Source organism: Zingiber officinale, chromosome 11A (assembly GCF_018446385.1).
Source record: "Zingiber officinale cultivar Zhangliang chromosome 11A, Zo_v1.1, whole genome shotgun sequence".
NCBI classification, from domain to species: Eukaryota; Viridiplantae; Streptophyta; class Magnoliopsida; order Zingiberales; family Zingiberaceae; genus Zingiber; species Zingiber officinale.
Genome location: NC_056006.1, coordinates 63,485,394 through 63,491,885, shown reverse-complemented (window position 1 = coordinate 63,491,885; position 6,492 = coordinate 63,485,394). Strand labels below are relative to the sequence as shown.

Genomic DNA, 6,492 nt, shown 5'->3' with positions numbered 1-6,492 from the left:
TAACATCATCTTCGAGACACCGCCGCGACAAGCAGCAGAGTCATCGCCGAGCTCTGAGAGAATCATTGGAAGCTTCCACCGTCACATCCGGGATATGCTCGGACGATTGCGGAATGACGCCAGAGGTACTTTTCTGACACAGGCTTGTTCAGGTATATTTGGGGAAGCGTGCACGCATCGGGAAACGTGTCCGCGCTTCCTCGGGGTCCTATATAAAGACTCCAGACGTCGATGAAGGTATGCACACATCTCTACTGTAGCCTCGTTACGCTGCCTCTCTCGTTGCCTGACTTGAGTGTCAGAGGGCCGTCGCCGGGAAACCTCTCCCGGCTCGGCTTCTTTGCAGGATCATCTGGGAGCTACACCACCAGTCGGAGACAGTGGAGCGTGCCACGTCCCCAACGTCCGTTGACTCAGCGCTCGGACAGGATCATTTACAATCCTAGCCAAGAGGGCCCGAGTGATTTCATTCCTCGCATTCGAGATTCGCATCGTAGATGCTAAGATACAATTACGATCTTGCTCATCCTTGTTTTTTCCTGAAGAAAAACCCCTACTTTTTATTCCCCTACTCTTGTTAGTAGAGTAGATAGTTAGCATTTTGTTATGGTTTTCTCTTCATGCTGAGTTACCTTTGTTCGATGGGCTATTGTTGTAGTTGGTGAGGGTTACTTCTGCGACAACGGCAGTGCAGAAGGCTACAGTCTCAACGGAAAAGGCGCCATTGCTAATGTTGGTGGTCTCAACAGAAGCTATGCCACTCTTGGATCGTTCAGCTGGCAACAAGACAATGACAAAACGCTATTAGAAAACGACTTTTACTTTTGAGATAACAATTCTAAACCACTAAGTAATTAAGTTAATAATAATAAATGTCTCGAAATTTTAGATGAATATATTAAATTTAAGATAATATTTAATATTTTATTTTAAATTCAACTAAATAAAAAACGTAACATAATGATATAAAACATTCAAATAAATGGTAAAAAAAGTATATGTCACAAATTAACTTCACTACTAAAAAGTTACTTTTAACAATGAAATATTATGATGATATCAAATGCTATCATTATTGATAGTTTAACAATGACTATGTGAATTTTATTATAGATTTTGATACTCTTTATTTCAGTAATTATTAATTACGAAAAATATATGATAATTAATTTTGATAACACATTTAATATAATAAATATTATTTCAAACATCATCCATTTAAAAATATAAGTATTGCTTCAAATTTTATCTGACATTTTATTTCCACGTGTCAACAAAATATTGATACGTTTAAATGCTAAAGTAATAAATTTGAACGGACTAAAATCCTGTTTTTCTCCCTTTCAACATTTTTCTGTCTAGGGTTTGAAGTTTCGCGGGTTGGGTCGCGACGATGAGCTTCCTCGTGCCTCCAGATCTCACCTCCACTTCCACTTCGATCGATGTGCTCTTGCATCCCACCGCCGCCACACCCACCCCGGCGATCCGGGGCCGGGGAAGCTTCAGCTGCCGGCGATGAGGAGAAGGGTCACATCTGCCCCCGACGACGGCAGCCCTGTATCCACCCCACGCATCCGTAGCCACCGTCGCCGCTGTCGTGCCCTATCCTTCGAAGAGGATCCCGTCTCTAGGGAGATGGCTGAGAAGGAGGGCGTTGTGGAGATTTGTAATAGTGTTGAGAAGGCGGTGGAAGGGGCAACGATCTTACCCGTTTAATGCATGGTGGAGGTGTTGAGGAGATTGTTGCCCAAGGAGCTGATGAGGGTTGCGGCGGTGGAGAGGCTACGTAGGGTTTGGCGCGCCACGAAGGAGCTAAGGCTTAGGGTTTTGCCTCGATCGTATATGGGGTTTGTTGGTTCGTTGCTCCACAAGTGCGCCTGCTTGTCTAGACTTATGCTGCGAATAGAAAGGTTAGGATTCTTTGTCCTTTTAGGTAAGCGTAAAAGAACTATCACTGGAACATAGATATAATTATGTGGTTTATTATCTAGACAAATAAAAAGTTTGGGGAGAAATGATCACAGATAAATTGCACTTAAATTGGGTTTTACACAAGTCTTCCATCACCTAGCTCAAGGAGGTAAAACATAATCTGATCTATCGCAGGACCAAACCCATCAGTCTAAATCTGATCTATCCGTTTTTATCTACTTTTGGTATTCTAGTGAGTTTGGAACATAGTTAGTAGTATATTTCTTTTCTAATTGATGAAGAATGCTACTGCCTTTATCCTGTAGTAAATTTTGATATGCCAGGAACTGTATTATGTACCAAATAGTTTGAGTTTTAATGACTGTACCTTTTAATTTACTTTTGTCATGCTAAATAATTTGGAATTAGCCAGCAACATATTACTTTTCATTTTCTTTTCTAACTGATGAAGAATTCTCTTCCTGTTGTCCTATATTAAAGTTTGACATACCAGGAACTATATTCATCACTGGTAGTTAGTTTGAATGACCATACTTTTATGAATATTATTTATCTTATCATCACCCATTTATACGATAGTCGCAATCAGTATTTGAGCTGAAGGGTTTTGTTAAGAAGTTAAACTCACTGTCTAAAATTGCTATAAGTGGTCTTTTATTTAAATTTTGATCAATGCCATTTACATGAACTTACAGTTTATCTTTTTTTCTCCAGAGACATGTAAACCTTGCTCAACATTTGCAATCTTTTACATTTAAACCATCTTTCCATACTCGACTGGGCATAGAACAAACACTTCTTGAGCTCCAGAATTATGACATGTAAGCTAATGCATTTTCTTTGAGTTATTTATTAGCCGAAGTATGAATTGTCATTCTGGCACAGTTTTGTTTGTCCTTTTTCTACTTGAGATGCTTTATATATCTACATTACTCAGTTCTGAGTACAATCATGTAATCTAATTTTACAAATTATGCACTATACAGTGATAGTTACTTTAAAAGTTTGTTGTATCTGTCTTAAAAATTTGCAGAATTGTAAATTTTCTTATGGAAATTTTACAGCCAAGCAGCCTGTCAATCAAGAACCAGTATTACAATTCAGTAAAATGACTTTTTATTTTTTACAATATAGTGGGTCAAGATATACAATGCATTAATATTCTTGCCTTCTTTGAATACTAATTTGATAGGTCTCATTTTACGAACTACATTTTGGGCTTTGATGAACCAAGCAAATGATATGAATCACTTTGGTAGTGACCACTCAAAAAGTTATTGCTTTTTTGATGCTGCATTTGCTGGTGGTTTCTATTCCAGGAGAATGTTAGGTTGTACCAAGAGTTGCTTGAATCATCTTCAAAGATTGTCATTACTATTATAAGGGAAATTGTAAGAGTGATATCATTTGTCGGTTTATGATTTTTTTATTATTGTCATTATAACCTGTTAAAAAATCTTTGTCTATTTTTAAGGAAATTGCAAAGAAAAATGCACTCATTAGAGAACTTGCGGGCCAATACATAGGACTAGAAGGACTTCGATGCCTGAATTCAAAATAAAAGTATGTATAATTATAATATACGTGTTTTTTTGGTAACAAATGTATAAGGATTTGTCATTTTTATATAGTTGGCAGCTAATGGAAAGTCAATAGATCCCTTAACAACGAATATTGAGGCTTGTTGTAAAAATGGAGTTCCAGCTGATGCTGAGGCTGCAAATTTAATAGTAAACACATTCATTTACAATTCTTATATTGTTAAGACATTATCATTTTGTTTACTTGTGAAGGATCTATATTTATTGATGTTAATAAATAAACATCTAGGGTCAAATGTAAGAAAAGTTATCACGGTACATGCTGAGGATCAAACACCTGAGTTGAGATAGAAAATTTTTAATAGTTTCATGGGAAATGAAAGTCATGGTTATGTTTGCATTATGGGTTTAGGTCCTAATCCATCTGACATGCATACGTATCCCTTGTTATCCAATGAACATTTAAATGAGTTAATCAACATGGCTATGGAGAAAGCTATAGCAGAGTGTATGAAAGTAGTGACTCCTATTCTAAATCAAATAAAATCCCAAATAGATGCACTTTAATTAAAGTTAGAGAATCATGGATCCCCCATTGACGTATTTTCGTATGGAATTCAGTTAATTTAGTAATCAAAAGGTATCTTGATTTTATTTAAATAACTGACTTTTATGATGAATTTTGATAGTTTTGTGATACATATGCTAGTTTTTAATAAGGTTGTAGATAATACTATTTCACATGTACAAGGATTTTTTTTATTGATTTTTCTAAACATTATATATTATAAATCATCTTTACCTCTAATAAAAGTTTTTTTTTTTTAATGTTCAGGATTCTGATGAAAAAGATTATAGAAGTTATCTCTAGATCATGAGGAGTTGTTCTTTATGCCTTCTCGTATAACTTTTATGGGAGTAGTAGTTTTTTTCTTATCAAATTAATTTTGGATATGTAGATATTTCTATTATTGGATGAATGTTAGCATGAAACCTGAGTATCAACTTATAAGTTGAAAAATATTAGAATTTTATATTATGTATATCACTTTTAATTTATAAAGAGAGTTTTTTCTTTTATTTTGAAATGACAATTCAATAAATCTGTTCTAGATTAATACGTATAGTAAATGTTCTTTTAAAATTATTAATTTTTGACACAAATGGTGCAACTAACAAGTCAAAATATTAGGGATAGTAATTTAATGTCTTCACTTCTATTTGAGATGACACATTACCATTTCAATTTAGTGTCGTTAGTTTTTTCACAGGATAAGACATAACATTTGAGACAAACAAATAACCATCTTAAATACTTTTGAGACAATTGAGTAACTATCTCATCACCGTCTTAAATAACATTTGAGATAGTACCACTGTCTCAATAGTTTTTTGAGACGCTTGTATTGGAGACGGTTACATTACCATCTCATCATCGTCTCAAAAACATTTTGAGACAATAAATTTATAATTTAAGATATATTTTGTTGTGTCTCAAAAAAGTGTTTTTTCTAGTAGTTAAATATGGGTATTTTTTGTGTTGGCTGTTGGGAATTGCTATCAGGTTTATTTAGTTCAAGTATTATATTTTGATCCATCAAGTTAAGCCTTGGGGCAACATTTAAGTCTATGCATTACTACATGAGAGACAAACATTTTAGATGACAAAACGTATCACTGCTGACAATTATAGGTACTATATTGACCTCCCTTGCTTCCTCTACCCAGGAACGTGTGAATCTGACCACAACCAGCTAACGTGGCTTTGCTTTTGTATGCTACTATCAAGCATTACTTCGGAATTTTTTACCTTACAACATGTGTAACCTTGAGACCCCTTAAGGAGTGAAAAGGATAGCAAAGCATGTAATATATTCAATGTAGGCAGAAGATTCATGTTTATGGGAAATACTGGATTTTCATTTTCAAACAAAGAAATCAAAATCACGCATGCTTTAGATTTTGTTTTCAACTGATTGTTCAATATATTGCAACTAACGATGGATGTTCGTGATGACATGTAGTATATTGTTTGTATATATTTTGACATTGTTCATTAGTCGTGTATTGCTTTTAGAGTTAGCTAGGGATATGGGGACGAAAATGACAAACATCTTCCCTTCCACTTGTATTCATTAGCCGTGAATTGCTTTTATAGTTAGGGATATGGAGGACTAAAATGACGAACATCTTCCCTTCCACTTGTATGCACATCTAGACTTGAATGACATACTTTTAGCAACGGTTTGAGTTTTTACCAATTACAAAACTTTTCAAGACTTTATATTTGAATGTTTTGTGAGTACAGTTAGCTCAACCCGGCCACGACCCCTCCAAATGGCATTTTGTGGGTACCGTCAAATCCGGTAAAGGCAAAAATAAATCAATTGAATGAAAAGGTTAGGGGGCGTTTGGTACGCGCGTTTTTCATTTTCATTTTCTAGAAAACACACGTTTTCTGGAAAATGGTGTTTGGTTTGCGTTTTCCGCGCGCGTTTTCTAAAAAATTGATTATCGTTTTCTAAAAAAACAGAGAATGACAAAAAGTCGTTTTCTGTTTTCTAGAAAACGCGCGTTTTTCAGAAAATGAAAATGAAAACGGTGCAAACCAAACGCACCCTTAGTGATTTTAAGGAACTTCAAGAACTCCGCACACTACAAATGTAAAGGGATCAAGAAACGAACGAGTTCCGCCAACCGATGTTAATCATGCAGCATCTTCAATTAGCCTCTGCTCCAAGTCATATGCCCTTTTCTCTATCTCTCTTGGTGATACTCGTGGTGGTGATGATTTTTTCGATGGTTGTGATGATGATGGTGACAATAATTGTGCTTGACACTGCTGTGTACGAATGTTATTTGACTGTTACATTTGTTACTCTTTACATTGATTTTCTTGGTTTTTATGGTTGATATATTATAGTAAAAGATTATTATATTCATCCCAGACGTCCTTTATAGTTCGTCTTCAGGTTATGTGAAGGGAAGTAAATCACGGGATCAGTTACGATTTCGCTAA

At 35.3% G+C, this 6,492-nt stretch overlaps 1 long non-coding RNA gene across 1 annotated transcript; it reads left to right on the top strand.

The window, feature by feature from the left end:
• Positions 1 to 1,342: 1,342 nt before the first annotated feature.
• Positions 1,343 to 4,244, top strand: LOC122032143. Its single transcript, XR_006125969.1, has 4 exons — positions 1,343 to 1,910; positions 2,647 to 2,753; positions 3,125 to 3,323; positions 3,407 to 4,244. It is a non-coding gene; the product is annotated as an uncharacterized LOC122032143 (long non-coding RNA).
• The last annotated feature ends 2,248 nt before the right edge of the window (positions 4,245 to 6,492 follow it).